Source organism: Crinia signifera, chromosome 2 (genome assembly GCF_055691185.1).
Source record: "Crinia signifera chromosome 2, ASM5569118v1, whole genome shotgun sequence".
NCBI classification, from domain to species: domain Eukaryota; kingdom Metazoa; phylum Chordata; class Amphibia; order Anura; family Myobatrachidae; genus Crinia; species Crinia signifera.
The window spans coordinates 167,841,073-167,868,978 of NC_139218.1; the positions used below are offsets into that span (position 1 = coordinate 167,841,073).

General features: G+C 45.8%; 1 protein-coding gene across 2 annotated transcripts in view; it reads right to left on the reverse strand.

Annotated features, from left to right (window-relative positions):
* Positions 1–27,906, reverse strand: part of PKP1 (plakophilin 1) — a 168,622-nt gene that overhangs the window by 81,042 nt on the left and 59,674 nt on the right. The window lies entirely within an intron of this gene.

A 27,906-nucleotide genomic window follows, 5' to 3' on the forward strand; every position in this document is an offset into this window, starting at 1 on the left:
TTGTGCATATGGTTCGGTGACTATTGACTGGTTTGTGCTGTGATAGATATGGAGCATGAACATCTGAGAGGAGAGAAGGAAGAACATACCAGTGCTGCAACTGCTGCCAGCAGTCATAGTCCATCAAGGTCGATTAATAAGGCCGTGGCCAAAGGGCATAGAGGTCTGAAGTCAAGGCATGTCAAAGTGAAGCAAAGTACTTTTTTGTTGGGAAGGGCAAAAAAATCGAAAGTACATTTAGCTACAGACAAACAAAAAATTGGCAATATGCCATTCATGACTCAAAGTGGCAAGGAAAGGTTAAGGCCTTGGCCACTGTCAGTTATAGATGATGATTCTACCTCTCAAGTAAGCCCTCCCTGTAGAGGTGTCAAAAGAATGAAACTCGTGGAGGCACGTTAACCAACTATGTGCTCAGAGTCATCACAAATCCCTGAGGAGAGTCCAAGTGGGTCTGCTGGTGTCATGTATGAGCCTGATCCTTCCAATAGTGTACTGGAAGAGGAGGCTCTTTCTGCCATTTGTGCGCACTCTGAAAATGTGGGGATGAGCAGCACAAGTCAGCATGCTGATGTAGAGGATGCTTCTGTGGAAGAGGAGTATATTTGTGTAGCTGCCACTGATGATAAGGATGTTAGCGATGAGGGTGTTGGTGAGGATATTGTTTGTATCACTCAGACACCAGTGGAAACAGTTGTTGCCCATGGGATTAAAAAGCCCATTGTTATGCCTGGGCAAAAGACAAAAAAATCTTGTGTGTGGAATTATTTTTACCCGAATCCGGACAATAACTGTCAAGCTATATGTACCATTTGTAAAGCTGTAGTAGAGGTAGGGACCTTCACCATCTGGGAACCTCCTCCCTGTTTCGTCACTTGCAGCATAATCATCAAACGTTTTTGAGAAATTCTGAAACTAAAAAGGCAACATCTAGTCCACCTGCACCTAGCTCTGTTTCCTTAGTTAGAACCACCAAGCGCCTGCAATCTCCACCATCAACACCCTTATCGTCAGCATCCTCAATCATTTTCGGAAATAGTCCTGCATCCGAATTAATAGGTGTGACTGACTCCTCTCCTATCCATGCTTCCTCAGAAGCATCCTTGAGTGCTACACCTTCTACCACTGCTGCTGTTGACAGTGGATCTGCATCTCGGAAGGGGACCAGGAGTAAATCTTGTACTAATGTATTAAAGCAATTGACTGTTAAACAGGCCTTTGAAAGGGGGATCAAATTTCACAGCAGTCACCCTATTGTTTAAAGGGAAAAATAACAGCTATGGGAGTACTAGATGTGTGTCCAGTATCCACTGTTCATGCACTTGGTTTTAAACAGTTAGTTGAGGAGCTGTGTCCCCACTACCAAATACCATCTAGGTTCCACTTTACTAGAAAAGCAATTCCTTCTTTGTACAAGGACATTAAGAAAAACCTAAATAGTGTCCTCCAAAATGCTGTTGTGCAGACTGTCCACTTAACCACAGATATGTGGACAAGCGGTACAGGACAAATGAAAGACTACATGACTGTGACAGTCCAATGGGTAGGTGTATTGCCTACAGCAGCAGCAGCAGCATTGTCATGCCAAAAAGACAGGCTACTGTGTGTATTACTAAGAGGCATACCGCTGACAACCTCTTATAGAAGCTCAGGGAGATTATTGAAAAATGGCTTACTCCGTTTGGACTCTCCTCAGGATTTGTGATTGCGGACAATGCAAGCAATATTGTGAGAGTGTTGCAGTTGGGTGAATTCCAACACATTCCCTGTTTTGTCACATAGGGGGACATTTACCAAAATGGATTCGTAGAAAAAAGGTGTATCCGTAGGCAGAAATACACCTTTTTTTTACGAATTTGTATTTTTGGGATTTACAATCCCAAAAATACAACAATTCGTAGTCCTAAAGATGGAACATTCGTATTTGTATTTACAAATACGAATGTCTACACCATCGATAGGATACGACAGAAATCACCATTCAAAAGAATGGTGGTTTCTGATTTACTAAGCAGCCGTACTGATAATACGGCTGCTTAGTGGTGTGAAACACCCACGCAAATACGACAGGAAAATAGAACACCATTTTCCTGTTCTATTTGCGTTTTAGCCTGCACGGATCAGTCAGATCCGTGCAGGCTTCAGTGTAAAAAAATAGAAAAATAAATAAATAAAAAAAAAAAAACGGCGTGGGGTCCCCCCCCACAGCCATAACCAGCACCAGGCTGAAGGAGCCGGGGCCGGTAATTAAAAATCAGGGAACCCGACAAATAGGGGCTCCCCGATTTTTAACAACCAGCCCCAGGCTCCAGGTCCGGGGCTGGTTCCCAAAATACGGGGGACAAAATGACTAGGGGTCCCCCGTATTTCAAGAACCAGTCCCAGGCACAACCAGCCGGCAGGGTAATGTCACAGCCGGGGGACACTTATAATATAAGGTCCCGCGGCCAAAACATTAACCCTACCGACCAGTCAGCCTGGCCAGGGGCCCTGGGGGAGTTGGGACCCCCCCAATGAAGGGGTCCCCCCCCTCCAGGACTTACCTGACCAGGCTGAAGCCTGGTACTGTCCCTGGGCGGTGGGCATCGAGCTGATAAATGGTGTAAAAATAAGGTTAAACTATTGTTTTTTACTGTGGCACTACAAGTGCCAGCAAGCCTCCCCAGCAAGCTGGGACTTGGAGAACCACAAGTCCCAGCCTGCTGGGCATTAAAGGGCCCGCTGGCACTTGTAGTTCTACAGTTAAAAAAATAGTGCACAAAACACACTGATACACTTTTAAAATAAAACTTTATTACATACAAAGCCCACACATACTAATACTTACCTATCTTCTTTCCGTAGGTAGCCCTGATGTCCTGTGTCGGCGTCTTCTGGTCCTGTGTCGTCCTCTTCCTCCATGTCGACCGTCGCTGTCGCCGTCCGGATCTGACGAAATCCATTTGGGAAGCTGTGGAAGGAAACCATACTCACCTGTCCCAGCGCGACGTAGTCCAGGTAAGTGTCTTTGCAAAAAAACAAAACGAACACCCCGAATCCAGACCGGACTGAGAGCCGCACGGTGTTTACATCGTGCGGCTCCGCCTCCCGAATGCCGCTATTGGCCGCCTTGCGGCCTAGCGGCTCCTGATTGGCCGCTAGGCATTCGGGAGGCGGAGCCGCACGATGTACACACAGTACCGTGCGTCTCCGTGTCCGGCTGGTTTCGGGTGTTCGTTTTGTTTTTTTGCAAAGACCCTTACCTGGACTATGTCGCGCTGGGACAGGTGAGTATGGTTTCCTTCCACAGCTTCCCAAATGGATTTCGTCGGATCCGGACGGCGACAGCGACGGTCGACATGGAGGAAGAAGAAGACGACACAGGACCAGAAGACGCCGACACAGGACATCAGGGCTACCTACGGAAAGAAGATAGGTAAGTATTAGTATGTGTGGGCTTTGTATGTAATAAAGTTTTATTTTAAAAGTGTATCAGTGTGTTTTGTGCACTATTTTTTTAACTGTAGAACTACAAGTGCCAGCGGGCCCTTTAATGCCCAGCAGGCTGGGACTTGTGGTTCTCCAAGTCCCAGCTTGCTGGGGAGGCTTGCTGGCACTTGTAGTGCCGCAGTAAAAAACAATAGTTTAACCTTATTTTTACACCATTTATCAGCTCGATGCCCACCGCCCAGGGGCATCGAGGACAGTACCAGGCTTCAGCCTGGTCAGGTAAGTCCTGGAGGGGGGGGGACCCCTTTATTGGGGGGGGTCCCCACTCCCCCAGGGCCCCTGGCCAGGCTGACTGGTCGGTAGGGTTAATGTTTTGGCCGCGGGACCTTATATTATAAGTGTCCCCCGGCTGTGACATTACCCTGCTGGCTGGTTGTGCCTGGGACTGGTTCTTGAAATACGGGGGACCCCTAGTCATTTTGTCCCCCGTATTTTGGGAACCAGCCCCGGACCTGGAGCCTGGGGCTGGTTGTTAAAAATCGGGGAGCCCCTATTTGTCGGGTTCCCTGATTTTTAATTACCGGCTCCAGGCTCTGTCAGCCTGGTGCTGGTTTCGGCTGTGGGGGGGACCCCACGCCGTTTTTTTTTTTATTTATTTATTTTTCTAATTTTTTTTTTACACACTGCAGCCTGCACGGATCTGACTGATCCGTGCAGACTGCTAGAAATAATTCGTATTAGCAGCCGTATATACGGCCGCTAATACGAATTGTTACACCATCGGAGGGTTACAAAGCAGTCGTATCTGACTGCTTTGTAAATCCCCCTCCGGAACACGAGTTTGCATACGACTTAAACAGTCGTATGCAGCCGTAGGGAAAATACGAATACGAAAAACTAGGTTTTTCATATTGGTAAATTTCCCCCATATTGTCAGCTCAAACAGCACGTGACACTGCAAAATCTATTCCTTCAGTTTCGACTGCTAGAAAAAAAGATTTTTTTTCCTAAGGGAGCCACTGCTTATGATGCAGATCTTTCTGGCAATGTGTATGACATCTGGTCAGGTCTAAAAGAACTGCCTACACTAACGGACATGTCTACAGTGACTCCATCTGATACGGTCACCATTGAAAGAATGGTGGATGATTATTTTAGTGATACCACCCAAGTAGGCATGTCAGACAGTTCTTTTGCCTACTGGCAGGAAAGAAAGAAAATTTGGAGGCCCTTGCACAAACTGGCTTTACTTTACTTAAGTTGTCCAACCTCCAGTGTGTACTCTGAAAGAATTTCCAGCACAACCGGCAACCTTGTCAGCGATCGCTGTAGAAGGTTATTACGCCAAAATGTGGAGAAGATGATGTTCATAAAAATGAACTACAAATTCTACCAAGAAGATCTTTGTCGGCAATTACGTCCACAAAATACAGAGGCGTGTGTAATGATGGATTCCAGCAGGGACGAATTAATATTGTGTGCAGAAGAGTATGTACACTCTGATGGGGGAGAGGAATCAGAAGAGGAGGATGACATCTTTACACTGTAGAGCCAGTTCGTGCAGGGAGAGATCATTGCCAGAGCCAGTTTGTGCAGGGTGAGACCATTGCCAGAGCCAGTTTGGGTACTTGTGTATTTTGGCGGCGCCCATCGCATCGCATACCATAACGCATACGATGGTATGCGATGCGACGCGATTTCGTTCGATAGTGTGCGATGGCATACAATTTTCAAATTGTATGCCATTGTACATGGCATACAATGCCATACGATGCGATTAAACATTGTATAAGCACCCTAATGGGTGCTTATACAATGTTAAGCACCCTAATGGGTGCTTACAATGTTAAATGCACCCCCACGCCACCCCCCCACTATAAACGCGAACCCGAAGCGTGGCGAGCGCAGCGAGCCCGCGAGGGGCGGCGGTACGCGTCCTACGACCTTTTCATACCCCCACTATCCACGTCGGCGTGGAGTTGAGAAAAGAATAGTGTGGCGAGCGCAGCGAGCCACCGAGCCCGAAGCGTGGCGAGCGCACGCGGATACCTGTGAAGCCCGCGAAGGGACGCGATTACCTGTGAAGGTATCCGCGTCCGCTCGCCACGCTTCGGGCTCGTCACACTATTCTATTCTCAACTCCACACCGACGTGGATAGTGGGGGTATGAAAAGGTCGTAGGACGTGTACCGCCGCCCCTCGCGGGCTCGCTGCGCTCGCCACGCTTCGGGTTCACGTTTATAGTGGGGGGGTGGCGTGGGGGTGCATTTAACATTGTAAGCACCCATTAGGGTGCTCAAAAGCACCCTTTAGGGTGCTTATACGATTTTTCATCGTATAGGGGGTCAAAATCGCGTCGCACCGCATGCCATCCGGTACATGGCATGCGATGCGATGCGACGCGTTCATCGTACGATGTACATCGGGGGCGCCACTATAATACACAAGTACCCCAGTTTGTGCAGGGAGAGATCATTGCCAGAGCCAGTTTGTGCAGAGAGATCATCACAAGCTTGCTTTGTGAGGGACCAAACAAAGCAATCATTTCAGCCACAGTCATGTGGCAGTCCCTGTGGCTGAAATCATTGGTTTGTTAAAGTGTGCATGTCCTGTTTATACAACGTAAGGGTGGGTGGGAGGGCCCAAGGACTATTCCATCTAGCACCTCTTATTTGAATTGTATGCTCTTTGGAGCACTGCCAGCTTGTCTTGTGGGGGTCCTCTTTTCTTTACATGACATCCTCGTTAGAGCAATGAACCAGTCATTTCAGCCACAGTTGTGTGGCAATCCCTGTGGCTGAAATGATTGATTTGTTAAAGTGTGCATGTCCTGTTGTACAACGTATGGGTGGGTGGGAGGGCTCAAGGACAGTTCCATCTTGCTCCGCTGTTGGGAGCATTTCTTCATATAGTTTATTAAAGGCTCACACTATTATTTTTTAAAGTGTTCAAAATAGACAGGAAATGAAGGTAATTGAGGTTAATAACACCATAGGAACAAAAACAGGCCAAAATTCTGTGATTTTAGCCGTTTTAAAAATAAATACAAAACCAAAAAGGGCGGTTTTGGCAAAACCGAATACAGATCCAAAATTGGAGGCAGATACAGATCCAAAACCAAAACCGCAAAAAGTGGCCGGCGCACATCTCTAATAGCCATAGACCTACTCGAGCAGTCCAAGTTTCCCATTCTTGCTTTTAGACTGTATGTGAAACCAATTGTGAATGAGTTGTGGTAGCTCTAATGGGAGTCTCTATTTCTGCACCACTTTTAACTTTTATGACAGAATAAAAATACACGAGCAAGTGTCACATTCTTACATTCGCCCTTAATTATTTCACCATAGCTGCACTACATTTGTGTGCAACATATATATTCCTTTGCATGAGAAAAACAGCTACATGCATTTCTGCCCTTTGTTTGCATTAGGACAAGTTGCTCTTATTATTCACTCCAAATTTTGAATTGGGCCCTAAAAACACCTTGGTACAATAAAAAAATATATATATTATCGGATTCCTCCTAGCACCCCCGTGGCTGCAACATCACTCTGCACATATTCAGAACGGGCGGGAACGTGCGGAGTCTGCTGTAGAACCGCTTGTCCAAACTGGGAATCCTCCCTGGCCAGAGGCTTAGAGGAAGACGCCAGGGGTCTTCTACCTGCATGGCCTGAATGTCCCCATACCAGGCCCTTCGAAACCAGTCTGGTGTCACTAGGATGGCTTCTGCCCTCTGGTGTCGAATCCTTTTTAGCACCCGTGCTAGTAACGGGAGCGGTGGGAACAGGTATACCAGCTGGAAATCCCATGTCCAAGTCAGGGCATCCATTGCTACCGCCCCTGGATCCCTGGTCCGGGCACAGTACCTGTCCACCCGTGGTCCCTCAGTACCTGCATAGTCAGATTGAGTGCACTTCTCAGGGCCTCCTCCGATCCGGCCTTGATATAGCAGGTCAACCAGGTAGGGTATGACATTTACCCGCTGGAGCCTGAGAAGGAACATCATTTTTGCAATGAGCTTGGTAAAGACGCGCGGGGCAGTAGACAGCCCGAAGGGTAGCGCCTGAAACTGGTAATGGCTGTTTCCCACCGCAAATCATAGAAAGAATTGATGGGGAGGCCAAATCGGGACGTGCAAGTAGGCGTCCTTGACGTCTACAGAGGCCAGGAACTCTCCTTTTTCCAGGGAGGCAATCACCGACCTGAGCGACTTTATTTTGGATTTGAACACCTGCAGAAAGGGGTTCAGTGAATTCAGATTCAAAATGGGCCTTACTGAACCGTCCGCTTTTGGGACAAGGAACAGGTTTGAATAGTAACCCTGACCATGTTCCTGTCTTGGCACTGGTAGAATTACCTTTGACAGGAGGAGCTTGTGAATTTCTCCCTGAAGGAGAACCTGATCCTCCACTGAGGCTGGAATGGCCGATTTGAAGTAGCGTCGAGGAGGGGGCCTGGCAAACTCCAGCCTGTAGCCTAGTAAAATAAGACTCCTGGCCCAGGAATCTAGGCATGAGGCGTCCCACAACTTGCTGAAGTGCGTCAGTCATGCCCCCACCGCGAGACAGTCTTGTGGTGGGTGCACCCCGTCATGCAGCCGGCTTGTAAGCAGCAGGGGCGGTGGAACGGTCCTGATGACCTGAGGGGTTTGGCTTCCTGAATTTCCCTCTTGTGCCTCGGCTAGCATTAGAGGCGCCTCTGGCCTTTGGGCGGAACTTGGACCCGCGAAAGGACTGCTGGGAGGGACCAGTGAATGGGCGCTTTACAACAGTGGGTGCTGACAGGAGGAATGTGGATTTACCTGCCATAGCCTTAGAAATCCAGTCGTCAAGCTCACTACCAAAGAGCCTTTCCCCCGTGAAAGGGATGCTCTCAACACTCTTCTTGGAATCCACATCAGCCACCCACTGGCGCAACCACAGTGCCCGCCGAGCCGACACGGCCATTGCAGAATTCCGTGCGTTTATAGCGCCCAATTCCTTTTGTGCCTCACAAAGCACCCATGTCGTGTCCTGAATGTGACGCAGATTTTCACCTGAGCCACAGACATGTCCCCCCAACAAACCCTCTTGGATCTGCATGGACCAAGTATAAATGGCCTTAGCCATCCAGCAACTGGCCAATACCGAGCGTTGTGAAGCCCCACTGGCCGTGAACATAGACGTAAGCGTTGCTTCTAGTCTCCTATCTGCACCATCCTTGAGTGTAGACACCCCAGGAACTGGTAACAGCACCTTCTTTGAAAGGCGGGAAACAGAGGAATCCACCGCTGGCGGTTCCTCCCACTTCTTCCTACCAACAGGATCAAAGGGGTACGCATTTGTAAACCTCTTTGAAAGCTGGAACCTCTTTTCAGGGTTCTGCCAAGCACTTTTAAAAGCACTCTCTAATTCAGCCTGTTCGGGGAAATACACCAGCTGTTTTCTCTGGGTCATGAAAAAGGAATCCCCTTCAGAGAGTTCCTCCATAGGAAGCTCTAACACTTCCCTAATGGCCTTAATTAAAGCCTCAGAGCCATGAGCTGAAGACTGCTCCTGAACAATTTCATGTTCATTTGCCTCCTCTCCTTCTTCAAGGATGTCCTCATCATCATCAGAGTCAGGGGCCATTGCAGTAGTAGGCCGCTTTTGAGGCTGAGCAGGAGGAGGGGTGAGAATATCAACCCTGGTAGACAAAATGGCCAATTCCCTATGCACCCTCTGCGTCTGCTGTGTATTTGCAGATAGCTGGGAAGAAACAGAGTCCATCAGCGTTTTAATGCTGCTGGCCCAAGCAGGCTCCTGACTATCAGCCTGCGACCCATCCACAAGTTGTGGGGGTACCCCACTGACCTGAGTGGTCACACCAGTAGGCTGTGGCAGCATACACGGCTCACAGGTAACCTGGACTATGGACTATATGTTTTGTGGACTACTACACATTTTGTGTGTTTTTCTGTTTTTTTGCATGTAAACCATATGAAGTAATACTGGAAAGAACACAGTCCAGGATTTCAAGTTGGTAAAATATCATCAATATTTAAATTGTCTATTATATCCCCAGTAGAGCGCTGTCCTCCCAAAATATATTTTGTGAGATATGCTTGTGTTTGACCATGGTGATAACTCCTGGTTGAGGAGGCCAGCAGCACTTTTGATTGAGCATCAGAATTTCATACCTATTTGTTTTGTAATGTTAAATGGCCCAAAGACCCCAAATACCCACCCTGAAGTGTGAAATGGCCCCCCAAATGTTAACGCCACCCCACGATCAACGTCAACCCGAAGCGTGGCGAGCGCAGCGAGCCCACGAGGTGCGACGCTACGCGTCCTCCGACCTTTTCATACCCCCACTATACACATCGGCGTGGAGTTTAGAATAGAAAGTGTGGCGAGCGCAGCGAGCCGCCGAGCCCGAAGCGTGGCGAGCGGACGCGGAACACGCTCCCGAAGCGTGGCGAGCGCAGCGAGCCCCGCGAGGGGACACGGATTACTTAACATGTATTCCGCGTCTGCTCGCCACGCTTCGGCTCATATTCCGCGTTCCGCGTCCGCTCGCCACGCTTCGGGCTTGGTGGATCGCTGCGCTCACCACACTTTCTATTCTCACCTCCACGCCGACGTGGATAGTGGGGGTATGAAAAGGTTGGAGGACGCGTACCGCCGCCCCTCGCGGGCTCGCTGCACTCGCCACGCTTCGGGTTGACGTTGATCGTGGGGTGGCGTTAACAATTGGGGGGGCCATTTCACACTTCAGGGTGGCTATTTGGGGTCTTTGGGCCATTTAACATTACAAAACAAATAGGTATGAAATTCTGATGCGCAATCAAAAGTGCTGCTGGCCTCCTCAACCAGGAGTTATCACCCTGGTCAAACAAAAGCATATATCACAAAAAAAATATTTTGGGAGGACAGCGCTCTACTGTGGATATAATAGACAATTTAAATATTGATGATATTTTACCAACTTGAAATCCTGGACTGTGTCCTTTCCAGTATTACTTCATATGGTTTACATGCAAAAAAACAGAAAAACACACAAAATGTGTAGTAGTCCACAGAACATATAGTCCATATATATGCAGGGGTCCCTTGGAGCTAGATAAATTCTGTGGATTCCTCTATGTCCCTTGTGTGGTAGTAAAAAGGGGCTTCTTTTTAGGGGATCACCTCGTGCCAGGATATGATTATTGCTTACACTCTGCTTACATAAGAAAGATTAGAACCCCTTATATAAAGGTTTCTTTTTCTTACCAATCAATAAACGGTGCTTACTTATGGCTTACATGTGCAAGGATGGTGGAACTCTCATCAAGGTTTCTTTATGCAAATAATTTCTCCAACTCCATTCAATAAAAATTTTTTTTTCCTTTTTATTATAAAACAATAACATAAAAACCGATGCCAGATGGACTACAAAAACCAGAAAACACAAAAGTGGCCAGATGGAAGCCCGGGAAGCACACTCACGATTCTGCTGGTATGGGGGGCAACTCGGTAACAAACAAAACTTCAGTAGTAGTGGCACCCCACCAGGTGGGGTGCCACTACTACTGAAGTTTTGTTTGGCACCGGTTTTTATGTTATTGTTTTATAATAAAAAGGAAAAAAAAAAATTTATTCAATGGAGTTGGAGAAATTTTTTGCATAAAGAAACCTTGATGAGAGTTCCACCATCCTTGCACATGTAAGCCATAAGTAAGCACCGTTTATTGACTGGTATAAAGAAAAAGAAACCTTTATATAAGGGGTTCTAACCCTTCTTATGTAAGCAGAGTGTAAGCAATAATCATATCCTGGCACGAGGTGATCCCCTAAAAAGAAGCCATTTAACATTGTTCCCTATGTAAAATCGGGTCAATTGGGCCATTTAACATTGTTCCCTATGTAAAATCGGTAATCGCGTCGGTCGCATCGCATGCGATTTTTTGGCCGCATGCGATGCGACCGACGCGATTTAATTTTACCATGCATTTCTATGTAAAATCGCGGACATCGCATCGGTCGCATCGCATGCCATTATAATGGCATGTGATGTACATGCGATGCCAGCAATGGGCGCCGTTCTAGGAAACAAGTACCTCAATTTGTAATGTGAGCACATGGCCCCCAAACTGATTTACCACTTCATTCGCCAATCAGAGTCCACGTGGGTTGTAAATGATGAATAAATAAAAAAAGAAAAAAAAATTCTCACAATCTTTTCATGTGTTGACCATTGCCATGTCGACCATATGGTGTGGACTTACAGACTAGATAACGATATTAAAGTAGTTAATGAAAAATGTGACAAAAGGTAAAGACTCCAGTATGGAAGACATACAATTACAATGACTAAGAATGTTTAAGGCAAAAATGTCTAACATCTCTGATGCAACTAATGATAGGTCCCTGTGATGAGCACTAGTTAATGGAGATATTGAGAAAGATCCCACAAATGCTTTCATAATTCCAAGTTTCATAGTTAAGGTGCTTAGTCAACTAAAGCTGCATTTTATAAAAATGATTGGTACTGTGGATGTATTCTGACAGTTTATTAGTGTTAAAGATGAAAGAACCAGGTGTGGCGCCAAAAGTGATGCATACTGGGACTTCCGCTTCCGGCTCATGAAGCTAGCTGGCTGAAAAGACCAGCTCCGACACCGGACACCAAAATCCGCTGAATCGGGCAGGTTAACAGCCTCCAACACACCGTCCTACCTGAGACGCCACACCAGGGAGCAGAATGGACAAAAATCTGTCCCCGGGAGCGCAGCAGAAGCCGCAGCAGCAGAGAGCTGACAAGCGCCGGGCAGAGACCGTCATGGCGCCGGAGCTGGACTCGGCGACTCCTATCTCCGCATCTAAGTATACAGAAGGCCCACCAGCACACTCTACCTCACACAATGCCAGGGACCCTGCCTCACCAGTTTCATATAAAGACATTGTGGACGCCATCCAGGCTACAATATCTCCCATGCTGAACAAGGCAGTGGCTGAAATCACCCAGCAGCTCCATCACCTCACCACAAGGGTCACAGACACAGAGAACAGTCTAGGTGTATTACACCATGATATGCATGTTGTGCAGAAAGACATCATAAAACTGCAAGAGAAACTGCAAGAGAAAACCATCAACTCTGGAACAAACTTGATGATATTGAAAATAGGTCAAGGAGACATAACATAAGGATAGTTGGTCTCCCAGAGAACATAAAGGGACCTGCTCTCAATAATTTTGTTTCAGTGTCTTTGCCTCAGTTACTAAACATCCAATCCGAATGCAAAGATCTAGTGGTGGAACAAGTTCATCGTGTGGGCCCCACCCCCAGACCTAACGACACCCGCCCCAGAGTGGTCCTTTTCCGTTGCATGAATTATTTGCATAAAGTCAGCATATGGAAGGCCTCTCGCAAAACACCTGCAATCGTCTGGGAAGGCAAAACCCTCCGCTTATTTCAAGATTTGTCTGTTGAGCTATCACGAATGCGAAGAGCCTTTTCTCCCATTTGCTCCAGGCTGGTAGCTGACAAACGGAAATTCGCACTCCTCTACCCTGCACGTTTATGCATCTTTACAGACGACTCCCACTACGACTTTTCTTCACCCAAAGATGCTGAGGAATACCTCCGGGAGTCGAGAGCAGGAGCCCAGGCAGACATCACCGAAATCGCACCTTGAAACAAACCGTATACGGGACTGAATCTGAGAGATGGGTTTGTGCCAGCCTAGCCACGCAGTTTATTGGTTTCTCCCCCCCTCACCTAGGATAAGACTTGATCTAAGAACTGATCCTACTTGATTCTACAGAATTATTGCTGCTACCAACCCATATAATCCCCCCTGCTGTTTAAAGTTTTGACCGGAATCATTAGATGAGTCAACCCAGAGGAAAACTCTCACACCCATACCTTCCGGCTATAACCCTTGTAATATGTAGCAGCTCCCTCACACCTCACTGTAGCCCTGTAATATAACCAAATATATTACAAGCAAAGTATTTGGTACTTATGTAATATCTGGGCTCCCGTTTTTCTTATGAGACCGCGGCCGCTCGCCACGCTTCAGGCACGGTGGCTCGCTGCGCTCGCCACGCTATATAAAATCAACTCCATGCGTAGTTGGATAGTAGGGGTAGGAAAAAATGGGGTGCATTTAACATGGGAGCCCAGATAATACATAAGTACCAAGTATTTTGATAATGGTCACGGGTCAGCGGAAATGCTCCGGATTAAGCTCATTATAATGTTGTGCCTTACTACATGGCACGTTCAGAAAAGTACCTACTTTACTAATTGTTTGCGGAATGTCTATTTAAGTGTGTTTGAAATTGGTATGTTAATCATACACTCTTTTTACATGTATCTGTTCCCCATGTCTTGTCAATGTAAGTTTACCTTACCCTCTCCCCCTATCTATGTATCCAGGAAATTCCTTGAAGACGCCCGAATGAAGACATCTACTACTACACCTCACGGCCCAGAACATCCGACTTCGGACGACCATGGCTCAACGTGGGTGGATTCCACTCACCGATAAAGAGACGCAAGGTACTTCTTTATCTCCAGAGGCAGAAATTAGATCTAATATGCTTACAAGAGACCCACCTACTCCCCCCCCGAACTCCTTAAACTTCAAATGTATAATTGGAGGCTGATAGCCTCAGCACCTTACACGAGCAAGGCCAGGGGTATTGCTGTCTTGGCGTCAAAATCCCTTCCAATAGAGATTACTTCAACTCAGTCAGACCCAGAGGGCAGGTTTTTATTGATGACTGCTAAAATATATGGTGCAGAGTATACATTGTGCTCCATTTACGCTCCGAATCAGTACTCCAAAGTGTTCTTTAAAACAATAATCAAAATGCTACTTCCACACATACTGTAGACTCAAATGTCATTCTATGTGGTGACTTTAACCTGACAGCAGATCCAATCCTGGATAGATCCTCCACTACACGTACACAAAGACACTCCCCTCACATAGGAGTCCCTTTTCTTCTACAATCCCTCAACTTGATTGACACCTGGAGGGCACTACACCCTACTCAAAGGGAGTACACATGTCTGTCCACAGCACACCACACACTGTCACGGATAGATTATATGTGCACTTCTTCCACCCTGTTTCCACAAACTGTAGAATCAGAAATACAACCAATAATAGTCTCTGACCATGCGTTAATTCATATCACCTTACAGACATCCAAAGAAATTTCCTCACATAAATCGTGGAGATTCCCAGCCCACCTTTCTCAATCCCTAGAATTCCAGACTAAGCTCCAAAAAACCCTAGATGACTCATTTGAATAATAGCACAACTTTGGCGTCCGATCCAGCCTTGTATTGGATGACAGCGAAAGCGGTTTAAGGGGAACTATACTAACATACGAAAAGCGACTTAAGAAAACCCTCTCCTCCTCTTATATAAACCAACAGACTGCCCTTACAGTAGCTTATTCCAATTTCACTTCCCAACCGTCCCCTTCAAACAGATCGACCTACCTACAAGCCAAATCTGTGTTTAAATATGACCAACAAACTCCACTTTATCTCAAACTACAGATACCACAGATTCGGGAATAAAACGAGTAAACTCCTAACTAATATCCTAAACTCCACACGCCCAGCTATGACAGTAAACCACCTCTGTCTACCAAACGGTACCCTCACCACGACAAATGCTCAAATCTCCCAGGTTATGGCTGAATACTACACTACTATTTACTCTGACAGTCCCCCCATCAACAGTCAGCCCACTAATCAACCACAACCATTGGAACCAACTGACCCACAGATAGAATGGTCCACCCTTCAATACACAAAACTCGATCTGCAGCTAGGTTCCACCCTCATTACTCCCATCACTATAGAGGAAGTTAGCAAAGCAATCCGATCATTAAAACCTGCTAAAGCCCCCAGGACCAGATGGCTTTTCAGGTGACTTTTACAAGATGTATCCGGAAAAAATAGCCCCCATCCTAGTATCCGTATTTAACGCCATCCTGATAAACAAAACTATACCCCCGTACTTTAATTCAGCAACTATTAAAGTTCTTCCAAAGCCAGGGAGGGATCTTCCTAAGCCGGGATCATATCGCCCCATTTCGTTGCTGAACTGCGACTACAAACTATTAACTAAAATCTTAGCTGACCGACTGAACCCTGTACTGCCCACCATAATACATGACGATCAGACAGGATTCATAGCAGGCCGTCAGTCGGTCCGCAATATAAGGAAAATTCTGACAGCAGCCCAAAAGTCTTATTCCAATGAAAGAACAGACTCCCCAGACATGATCCTTGCAATAGACGCCGAAAAGACATTTGACTTAGTAACTTGGAATCATTTATATCAAACCATGCACAAATTTGACTTCCCACCGGAATTCATCTCTTACATTAAAACTCTCTACTCTAATCCTACCTCGCAGATCTCATGTAATGGCTTCCTCTCCCCCCCTTTTCCCATACAGAGAGGACCAAGGCAAGGATGTCCCTTGTCGCCTCTACTGTTCGCTATAACGATAGAACCCTTAGTCATCACCCTTCGCTCCTCCCCTGGTTTCACAGGCATCCGGGTAGGCCGAGAAGAACTCAAACTAGCACTATTCGCGGATGATATGGTCCTTTTCATATCTAAACCACTCTACTCTATTCCAAATATCCTAGGTATCATAGAAACTTATAGCCACACATCAGGTTTCAAAATAAATATAGATAAGACGGAGATCCTCCCCTTTTCACCCATAACTGAATTGTTCAGATCACTCCTCATGATAGGAAAATTTAAAATTCAAAATGCCCAAATCAAATATCTAGGCATACAAGCCACCGACGACCCGACTCAGATTTACAAAACAAATATCCCCCCTTTGGTCGCAAAAATTGAAGCCCAATTAGAGAGTTGGACAAAAATACCACTATCATTACTAGGTAGGACGGCTGTCCTAAAAAGCATAATTTTCCCCAAGCTTCATTATATAATTCAGCTACTCCCTATCATAATACCTAGAAAAGACATTTTACATTTAAACAAAATAATGTCCACATTTTTATGGAAGGGGAAGAAAGCTAGAATGTCATTAGCCAAATTAGCACGCCAAAAACAGGACGGAGGCCTCGGAATTCCAGACTTCCTTCTCTATTCATTGTCCTCGCACTTTAGGTACATATCAGACTGGATCCAAGACATCTATCTACACAAACTCAGAAATCGAAAGAGAGATATTTCACCCCTACTCGCCTAGTGCCTTGCTGCACTCTACCCCAAAGTTGATCCCACCTTCAATCCTAAACCATGTCTTATTTAGGGGAACTTACAACGCATGGATTCAAATTAACAAAAAATTAAACAGAAACCCAACAATATCCCAATACATTCCGATATGGGGCAACCCACTATTCCCCCCTTCACTTACTAACGCCAACTTCCAAGAATGGAAACACAAAGGGCTGGACCTAGCCACTAAACTGTTCGACCCAGGAGGCGATATTTACACCTTCGAGACACTCAAATTAAAATACGACCTCCCAAACTCAAACTTTTTTATGTACTTGCAAGTTAGACACTACATTCACCGATACATACCGGATATCATTTCCTCGTTAGAAATTGACCCACTAACACCACTTTTTCACGCATTAATGTTTAATAAATATAAAACTAAAAATCTCATGAGCATCCTGCAAGAACACAATACATCAACCACAATGTCGAACACCCTGAGGCTTTGGAAAGCTGATTTGAACATGGCGGTAGACGAAAAAACCTTGACTGATCATTTTCCCCTTTCAATGAAGACACTTCAGTCTGCATATCTTCAAGGAGTCCATTTTAGGACAATTCACAGGTTATATATTGCACCAGCCCAATCTAAACATATGTCCTCTGAGGCTACTGGGAGATGTGTTAAATGTGGAATAATGGACGCAAAATTTTACCATTGTTTTTGGACGTGTAGAAAGATTTTGACATTTTGGAGGAAGGTGATCTTCTACATTAACTCACTATTTGACGCTGCAGTTAGCATTGACCCCCTGGCCTGCTTGTGCCCGAACTTCAATAACTGGCCTACCCTATCCGTTCAAACCAGACATATCCCACTACTGACTATCATACTCACCCTTTCAAAGAAAATCATTCTTCCTCATTGGATTAAAACGTCAATGCCCTCAATAAACGAATTGAAAGATAGACTATCTCTTGCTCTTTGACACTACAATTCAATACATCACCATCCATTGACAAATGCTATAGAAAATGGGAAAAATATATTGACTCATTATCCCCAGGCTCACCTATTTTAGCAAGTATACCTCCCCGTCTCGTCCAGTAAGGAGGTAAACATAGAGACCGAGGTTCCCCCACACAATGTGGAATTTCTGCCTCTGGAGATGTCGGGGTCATGTGCAGGAACATTTTTAAACTCGCCTATGGCCCTGCTTATTCTCTCTCGGGCTGGCTGTGGTGGTCCCTTCATACGGATGTGTGGATATATGTGTTACTTCTTTAAGCTAATATTCTAAAAGATAGATCCCCAGAACAAACTTCCCCTATGTGTCAGTTGTCTTGTCTTGACCCCCCCCCCCTCTCTTCCTATACTCTCTAAATACATTATCCGCATAAGAATTGTTTAAGATAATTCCAAAGTTTGATTATTGTTAGGAATCTCACTCTGATCACAACTTCTTTTATATATGCTCGTTCTGGCATAATGTTTCAATTCGAGTATAGGTTGTGCAGAATGGAACAAGTCGTTGTATAACCTATGCAAAGTGCATTTTATGTGAAATGGATATTGTTGTATTACTTACCTTAATATTATAATGTGAAACATAATAAAAATTCTTGAAAAACAAAAGTGATGCATACTGTACAATTAAAATAAGCAATTGTCATGATAAACCTTTTTTATGACCTTTCTTTTACCCAATTCAAATTTTTTCTCAATAATCACATGCCAACTTTTTCTTTTCTAGAGGTTTTGTTTTTGTAAAGGCTAACTGTGTACATGAAATGAATCCCTGCATAAAATAGTGACCTACAATACATACATAAAGGGAGTTATTCTGGATGATTTGCACCAGAGCTCGCCTTGCGTATACAGAGCTGCCTGCCCCTCCCCTCACACCATGGGTTTGCACGCAGGGTATGCAAATGGATGTTTAACAAACACATATTTTGATGGTCACCAACCATAGATATAAAATTAATCTATTGACAATGTTCATTCCCCATCCTTCCTGGTAGCTAGAAACCATGGGCCTTATTCTGGTTGGTGCGGCCGTACGCGTACGTCCCGGGGTTTTTTATGATCTGCGCATGCGTACATTCGCTAATGCGCAGGCGCGAACACTCCACAACGCTTACGGACGGGTCTCAACGTGCGAAAAAACCTATACGCGAGTGTACGGGCATTGGGGGCGGCATAGGGGCGTGATGAGGGGAGCGGCCGAAATAATGAGGGAAAATGGGCGTAAATATGGGCGTACACGGGGGTGTGCACCAAAAATGAGCGGTGCTACTACCGCACGATCGACTAAAGCACCGTTCATTTCGGACACAAAACAGGCAGCCGCCAACCGCCATCTCAAACCACCCCTACAGATACCGCATGCCAGCGTGCGCCTGGATTTGCTAATTTACGCTGATTACTACCAAACACATACACCTGAATGTAATAACCAATGCTGCAGTCTATTAAGTCCAAACCATGATTTCACTACCTGCAAGCCACACACAGCACTCAAACACATTTGAAGCTTATCTTTCTATACTTCTCGACATTTAAAGGTTTGTTTAATTTAAGGTAAGAATCTTTGTAAGACCTGCTTATATATGCTAAGGTAGTTATTTGTTAAACAGTTATACACATTCACTACGTGCTTTCATAGACTTTACACAGTAGCACACTCAATCTACACAAGTCGACATGTGTCAACGTGTTCACTGTAATACAAACATAGGTTTTGTATTTAGGATACAATAACATAAACCACATCTAACACCTACAAAGGATGTTTCAGCAATGTTTTAAGCCCATGCCCACTATTTTGCACATTAATTAATTCAATCAATTAATTAATTTTCATAATTATAGTTGAAAGGCAAGATTTGCAGGTCCATATATGTGAAGGGTATGTCAGCGTACACGGACGTACGCTCACTCTCACGAGCGGTGACATAAGCTGACTTTTCTATTGAAAACAATAGGGACCCGTCCGTGCAAGCTGGCGTACGCTCAGATAGCCGCAAGAAGTCGGTGGGAAGACGGACGAGAGACGTCCGTAAACGGTGGTGTACGCTCAATTGTACGCCAGTTGTCGGAGTGTAAGGGCTGGCCCGTCCGTGTACGTTGGCGTACGCACAATTGTACGCCACTCCCCTTTGACGTTGTTTCTGGCCGTACGTATGCGGCTGAGTTGTGGGTGGACTTAACCCCAACGGCCGCGTACGGATAGCGTACGTTGTTTTGGAACGTACGCACGTTTGGCCGCACCGATCAGAATAACCTCCCATGTAACAAGTAAGCATTTTAGAATGGTCATTGTATATATGTGTGTGTGTGAGTGTGTGGGGGAGGGGGGGGGGGTCAACAATAGCTGGGTCAACAGTGACTACATCAACCACTAATTGTAGACAGTGACTAGATCGACACCTAAAAATGATTAGCACAAGCTTAATGCCGACCTAAGATTTTCACAGTTTTTGGTGTCTATGTCGACATGAAAAACTTATAAGTGTACTGCGTTCCCTCTCTGCACTTGGCACATTATATTCTCACTCTATGCGCACTTATATAGGAAAGTATGAACCAAGTAGGTCTAAAAAAATTCACGTGAAAAACTCATGTTGACCGTGTCTATGTCGCCCTTAAGCTTGTGCCGACCTTATGTCAATGTCGACCTTGTCACAGTCGACAAATAGTGGTCAACCCAGGGACCGGATACAGTTTAGAACTGTTATAACTAGGGTTAATTTATGTTTGATTATAAAAAATATATATTATTTTATATAAGGCTTTTTTATCCTTTCTAAATCAAGGAATATAGCTCATTATTGTAATATCTACCAAAGATGAATTTTAAGACAGAAGAATGGAGAGAAACCGTAAGCATTATATTTTGCCAAATGTACAGTAATTATTCCTGGAGACTTTCTGTCCTTAATAAGAAATATCTTAATTTGACAACCATAGTTAGATCTACTATTATCTTTGAGGTCTTTTGATACCTGAAGGATAAGTTTCACAGATATTTATGCAAGTTTACACAGCATGTGTGTATTAGAGGATACATTTCAACTCTCAAAGATTTGTCAGGACAGTCCTCAGGGGCTTTTTAAGAAAGGATGCCCAGGTGCAGCCCCCTCCCTCTGGGCCCCCTACTCTGCCAGCAGCAGCGCAGTGTAAGCACTAGAGGCCTCAGGGGTAGATGTATTATAACACTTCCTCATTAACGAGGCAAACAGGAGGGTAGACTGACAAGATGTAGTAATATCTTGCCTGCCGAAGCGGAGGGGCGCAAACTCCCCCAATCCGGCGATGTCCCCTCACACTAACGCACTGTCTCCTTCTCCTGGCTGGCTGGACTGGGCATGCAAGGGATCTCACTTCCCACGCGAGATTTCCTTCACAGCCTGGCGCCAGCAGCAGAGACAGTGCTGTCGGGTATTGCCACCCACAGCTATCGCTGTGGCTAGTGAAGTGGTTACCAAACTTTTTGAATCACGGCACCCTCATTTATTATAATATTTTTCAAGACACCCCTAGGCCAAAAGTTTGTTACTGAGAGTTTCAGAAAAATTATTAAATTAAATAAGTTGTGATTAAATTGTATCCTTAGGTCCAGTTATATGGGGAGGAACATGATTCATTTCCGTTTACCCACATATTTTATAATTGAGCACTGATTTTGCCTATTTCATTGGCCATAAATAATTTTAATTGGTTCTGGACCACCAACCTGAAGCACCCCTGCAAGAGCTCCGAGGCACCTCAGGGAGCCTGGACGCACAGTTTGGGAACCACTGGGCTAGTGGCAGGGTACGGAATGGCCAGCGCTGCTGACCGTTCATACATTTAGACAGCAGCACCGATCAGGACAGGGGTGAAAAAATTACCAAGGGGGAGATATATCAAGTTTTGGAGAGATATAAAGTAGAGGAGTTGCCTGAAGCAGCCAATCAGTATTGTTCACTGTATTAGCACAGTCTTTGACAAGCAGTTATAACCTTTTCATACCCCTTTCACATCGCACACATATCCTGGGCCAACCCGGTTGTTCTTGGAAAGAGAGGGGGTGGACCCGCAACAGCTGTAGTTGGATTGTATATAAATTAGACTCAATAGATTAAAACCAGCATGAAAAACCACTTCTGGCTAATGCTGGTGGTTATGGTGCTGGTGGTGCGCCCAGCGTTCAGCACATAGACTGAAAGTGGGGGGGTTTTCTTGTATTTGCAGAGGTGCAAAACAAAAAGACAGCAAACGCTTTGTGTGCGCCCACAAAGCGTTTGCTGTCTTTTTGTTTTGCACCTCTGCAAATACAAGAAAACCCCCCCACTTCCAACCCGGTTGTTGCCATGTCGATGTGGGTCAACGTGCTGTGTAAAAGGGCCTTTTCAAATGACCAAGGTCCAGCAACCCGGCAATCTGACCCGGGTTAATCCCCGGGTTGCTGTGCTGTGTGAAGGGGTAACCCGTTTACACTATTACCCCTTCCACATTACAAATGCCGGGTCACACCCAGGATTTGGACACGGGTCTCTTGGGTGCGACCTGGCATTTGTGAGGTGAGCCCCCGCTGACATCAGAAAGGGGGGGGGCAGCGCATCATCAGCAGGCACGGGTGGAGGCAGCACTTCCATGGTAGTTAAAGAGCATAGCAATTGTACCACTATTCAAACACCAAAAGACAGATTCAGGGTAAATACCACAACATCTTTACAAGAAAAATTCCTAAATAAACATACATTACATAACCTAAATACAGTAGGGAACAAATATTTAATGATGATAAACTGCTGCATTAGAAAAAAAAACTGAAAACGATACATATGTGCACTGTTCTGCTACAAAGTTGCAGAAAAATAACAAAACAAAAAACTTAAAAACCTTTACTGAAATAAATCACTGTAAAGGTCCATACACACTGGGCGACTATGCCTAGTGTGTATGGACAGCGATGATTACTATCATCGCTGGGGGGAAAGCCGCTCAGTGCATACACACTGAGTGGCTTTCCCCCTGCCTGGCGCAGATGGTGGGGGTGGGCTTTGCATATATACCAGCAATACCAGCAAATGAACGGCTTTCCCTGCGATGATGCGGGAGCGCACAGCAGCGCTCACCGCTCATCGCTGGGGCATACACACTGGACGGCTTTGAGCTGAAATCCGCTCAAACATGCTGTTTTGAGCGACTTTCAGCTCAAAGTTGCCCAGTGTGTATGGGCCTTAACACACATTTAAAAAAACCTTTTTGATTTGCTGCAAAAAATAGCACTGACAGCATAAAAATATAATTATTAGTACAATATAACTAAACAAACATATTTTACCTATATTAACCTATGTACGCTTGCGCAAGAAAATCGCCTTGCACGTCCCGTTTTAGTGCCATGCCATGCGATCTCAGTAGTTAATATGGATGGAATATGGATGGACGTTTGTTAGTTGCCATAGCTATGCTTTCAGAATAAGCTTAAGTCAGTCAGAACTTGCGTAAGTGTTCCCGGTCCCTGTCAGATTAATTCTGAGATGAATAACTGATAGTGATGGCTGCTTCAGTGGAGTGCTGAGAATGCGACAGAGGTGACAGTCATGGGAGGTGAACAAATCACCATGTTCACCTTGCCTAATACAACGGAGGAGGCTGTGAAGTTTTTTCAGCGACACCAGTTGCTGCCGGTCACACAAAATTGTGTGAACGGCCATCCGATGCGGCTATTACTGAAGGAGAGCATGTGGCGCTGCCACATTAAGGCCTGCCGCAAAAAAAGTCAGTCTGAGAGTGGTGCACTGGTTCCCGGGGTGCCTGTTACCCTTACTCACCCTTGTGAGGTTTATATACTCGTGGGCGGAGGAGATGACCAGTGTGCTGTACTGTGACCGGGAACTGCACATGTCCATCAAAGCTACCATGCAGTACAACAGCTTGAGGAGGGAGGCATGTAGGGTGGCCAATCCCGGGATTGGGATTGGCGGGATCCCGGGATTTGGCCCCCAAAACGCCGGGATTTCAATCCCGGGATTGGAGTTTCCAATCCCGGGATTTTCGGGATTAGACTCTAATGCCGGGCAGCGTCTGAGCACTCGCTCAGCCGCTGCCCGGATACTCCCATACCCGGCAGAGCAACCCTGCGCAGCGTGACCTCTCAGCGTGACGAGAGGTCACGCTGCGCAGGCAGGCAGAGATGAAGCCGCCAGCCCACCCAGCAAGCAAGCAACTCCGCATTATGAAGTCGCCCGCCCACCTAGCCAGCCAGCCGACCCAGCAACCCGGCTCCCGAAGTAGGAAGCTGCCCACCCGGTATCCCGGCTCCCACCCTGCCGCCGGCCGGATGAAGCTGCACACCCGGCATCCCGGCTCCCACCAATCAACCCGGCCGCCCCTGCAAATGTAAGTAAATGCGGGGCGGCCAGGGCGTTTTTTTATTAGGAAAGCCAATCCCGGGATCCCGGGAATCCCGGGATTGAGCATTTTTCAATCCCGGGATTGAAAAAATGCCCCGGGATTGGCTTCCCTAGAGGCATGTGCAATGGATTTATTTTCCCAGCCCCAGAGGCAAATTGCCGATCCTGGCATGGTGGTCGAGGTAGATGAAAGTTTTTTTGTGAAGAGGCAGAATCATGTGGGGAGGATGCTGCCTCGGCAATGGGTTTTCGGAGGGATCTGCAGGGAGACTGGTGCATGCTTTCTGACTGCAGTTCAAAAGAGAGATGCCAGTGCGTTGATGGCCGCAATCAACGTACATGTTGCTCCTGGATCTATAATATACTTCGACTGCTAGAGAGCATATAATACAGAGCAGCTACAGAAGGCAGGTCATGAGCATGCAAAAGTGAACCATCGCTATAACTTTGTTGACCCAGACTCAGGGGTTCACACTCAAAATATAGAGCGGCTGTAGGGGGCATGCAAATGGAGGAACAAGTGCCATCGAGGAACATCACGGCAACATTTGGAGTCATACCTCCAAGAGTTTATGTGGAGGATGAGTCTGAGTGCTGCGAATCCCTTTGCCCCTATTCTGCATGCTCTCACACTCCTGCCCAAGGCAAATTCACTGCCTTCACAGTGACTGAATTTTTATGTTTTTTCTTCTTGAATTGTGATTATTGTTGTTACTTATCTTGATTACTGTTTATAAATGTCATTAATGTTTTATTGATTAATAATTATTAAGTAAATTTACAGTTTATAGTTAACACATTACTCATTACGGTGTCAGATGTATGGTATGGCTGGTGTGAATGTGTTCCTAAAACCCCCCCTCACTATCCACGGCACCCCGAAGCGTGGCGAGCGGCGGCATAATACAGCCTCCCGACCTTTTCATACCCCCACTATCCATGTCAGGGTGGAGTTGACTTTATACAGTGTGGCGAGCGCAGTGAGCCACCGAGCCCAAAGCGTGGCGAGCGGACGCAGAAAACATGTAAAGTAATCCTCGTCCGCTCGCCACGCTTCGGGTTCAGGCACTATATAAAATAAAGTGCAATGGCAAGCGATGCGATAAGCCCATGGCGAGAGAGCAGTGAATAAATTACTTAGGAAGATAACATAGCATCGCACGAATCGTATGGCACTAAAACGGGACATGCGATGCCCTTACGCAGAATAGCTCACTAAGCAAATTGATTAGTGGGCACCCTGGTAACCAAAAAAGGAGGTACAAGTATTGATAAATGTCAGTTTAAAAGCTAGGGGAAAGTCAACAACAACTAAAGATGATGGCATAAATGAAACAAATGTTTCGAGGATGGTCAGTATAGTTATAAAGTCATTCTGCAACCATGAACTGGCGGCATTAGCAGAACTTGTATACCCATGTTTAGGTGACAGTATTATGGTTCTTTTCACAAATATGGACACCTGATTACAATGTTAACAATGTAGTGGACATTAACTAAAGGTGCATACACACTAGGTGATCTTGAGCTCAAATTAGCAGTGCATCTGACTGCCTCCTTTATTCCTGGCGGGGGTTCAATTGAGCTCACGCTACCATGGTGAAGCATGGGCAATCCACAGCAGCTATGCTGGAAAAATATGCACACCCCTCTGCTCCACAGCTGTCTTCTGGAGGAACAGCCCAGGGCTTCCCTCACCTTCTGCTTCCTATGCCTAAAGTTGCTTTGCAACAGGTCCTAGAGGACGTCACCTCCAGTGAAAAGCATATCATAAGACGGAGAAGTTACAGCTGGATCTATCATTATTACGCCAAGATCACCACACAGTCCAGGACCGGGTTGGTGAGGCTGAGACATACATCTCTACATTGGAGGATTCTTCCTCTCCTCTTAAGGTACAGGTTGTCACTCTGACGACTCATGTCTGCCATACTAGGCAAAGTGTCTGATGTGGAGGGCCGTGAGCTTTATAATTTTCCTGAAAAAGAAAAAGGTTCTGCTCCTGAGGACTTCCTGGTGAAATGGCTGGTTGGCAAGTTTGGCCGTGAATCTTTCACCCCTCAACTTGCTGTTAAAATATCACACCGCATACCTATCATGTCTCTCCCACCAGGTGCTCCCAAAATTTTAGCATTACTCGGACCAATACAAAGTACTTCATCTGGCCCGCACTAAGGGACGAATGGAGCGCAATGGGATTTGTATCTCTGTTTTCCCTGATTTTGCAAAAGGACAGAGCCCACTTCCTTCCTATAAAACATTGGGCGGTATTCAATGACCTGAATCGTTGGTCACAGCGATTCAGATTTTACATTCGCCAGCCATTCACCGGTTTTTTACGTCGATTCGCCAAGCGTCGGGAGTCGCCGGGACTAGCTGTGTCACCCTATTCAACGTGGCTGAGAATCGCCGCCCCCAACGGCGATTCTCAGCCAATCCGGCGTTTCCCTAAACAGCTTCAGTACTGTAAGAAATTGCAGTGAAATGCAAGAAAAATGCAAATTACCCTGAAAAAACGATTCCAATACAGCAGACTGCAAAAGCTGTGTAATCTCCTCAAAGGCCAAAACGAAGGAGTGAGGTGGGGAGGAGAATCATGGGTAAGTGAGGTGCACCATGGGTAAGAACAGTGCGTTGTGGGAGAAAAAAAAAATACCAGAAAAAATTAAATATATATTTGTATAGCACTTCTACGACCATCACATCACACAAGGGCAGCAAATAATATTATATTACACTTGCAGAGTGAAAATAAACACTTAAAACCAATTATTTCACAGGTTCCTATAAAAGTTCACCACAAAAAGATGACGAGGGACACTCGGTGAGGAACGGCGATATGAAACAAGAAATAAGAATCGCCAACCTCTCATTGAATACACTTTTGGCGATTCATGGTGATTCCCGTCGACTACCGGCGAATCCCCATGAAAATTCCTATAGACAAAAACCGGCGATTTGTAGAGAATAACATTTGGCGATTGGGGCTTCATTCACCGGTCGTCATCGGCGAATAGAGGTCATTGAATAGGGTGATTCGCTTTTTCAGCTCCAAAAATCGCCGGCACACACGAAAAAAACACAGAATCGCCATAAAACTTGGCGATTCTGCCTCATTGAATACCGCCCATTGTCTTCGCAAGTTAAAGTTATTTGTACTGCTCACTTGTTTGATGCTGATTGTTTAATAAAAACTACTTCATTTAAAAACAAATAATGAGCATTTTCAATAGTATGAAGGGGCCTACTGGGGCTGCACATCTATGGCTGCCAGGGTGGGGTTCCCCTGACATTGAGAAAATACTATTGGAAAGGGGGGCAACAAAATGGTTTTGGCAGAGGAGTGCAAAATACAAGTACTCCAGGTTGGGAACGGCTGCTCTAATACATTCACTGAAGGGTTGTTCTGCTACCTTGGTAGCAGAAGGCTGGGCGCTGGTGTGGGGTGCTTTAGCCAAGCAGCTATCGTAAGGAGAGAGCAACTCCTTTAAGCATACCTCCCAACATGACCCTCCCCAGGAGGGACACATTGCTCTGCTTCTGGACTTTCCTCTTAATGTATGATTACCTTCATCTGTGTTGAACAGGTTCATTGATAAAGAAAGGTGCTTCAACACAGGTGATGTCAATCATACATTAAGAGGAAAGTGCAGGAGCAGAGCAATGTGTCCCTCCTGGAGAGGGTCATGTTGGGAGGTATGCTTTAAGTCAGGGGTGGCCAAATCGGTCCTTGAGATCTACCAACGGTCCACGTTTTCCAGGTTACCTAGCTGGTGCACAGCTGTAACTGTCATATTTTAAAACATGCTGCATTCATTCCTACTATAGATCCACAGGTTGCCTGGAAATCATGCACCGTTGGTAGATCTTGAGGACAGGT